The 317-nt window shown below is 31.2% G+C and overlaps 1 protein-coding gene across 1 annotated transcript in view; it reads left to right on the top strand.

Moving 5' to 3' along the window:
* Positions 1-317, top strand: part of LOC119585419 (Ig-like and fibronectin type-III domain-containing protein 1) — a gene marked incomplete in the record, with an annotated part of 121,576 nt that overhangs the window by 33,584 nt on the left and 87,675 nt on the right.

The raw sequence follows: 317 nt of genomic DNA, 5'->3' as shown, positions 1-317 counted from the left end.
TTTCTTGCTATTATTTCCCCCTTATTTTTCTCTTACGCACGTCAACAACAGGAACAATGCGCTGATCTTGGAAATGATAAAAACAATTCTATTATCTGAACCCTCATAGAACAATGAGTGACACCATTTTTTTATTCGGATATTCCTTCATATTAAGTCGAAAAGGAAATGAAGGCTTGTATATGAAATTCGAAATTGAATGTTGTTTAATAAATATGATCAATTTATGATTTCCAGTCTAGAGATTAGACTCATTTGTTAAATACATTTCTTACTCTCTGTATTTATGTAGTTTCCGAACTTTGACGTTTTAGCAC

This window comes from Penaeus monodon, chromosome 19, assembly GCF_015228065.2.
Source record: "Penaeus monodon isolate SGIC_2016 chromosome 19, NSTDA_Pmon_1, whole genome shotgun sequence".
NCBI lineage: Eukaryota > Metazoa > Arthropoda > Malacostraca > Decapoda > Penaeidae > Penaeus > Penaeus monodon.
This window is presented reverse-complemented; position numbering and strand designations above follow the sequence as displayed.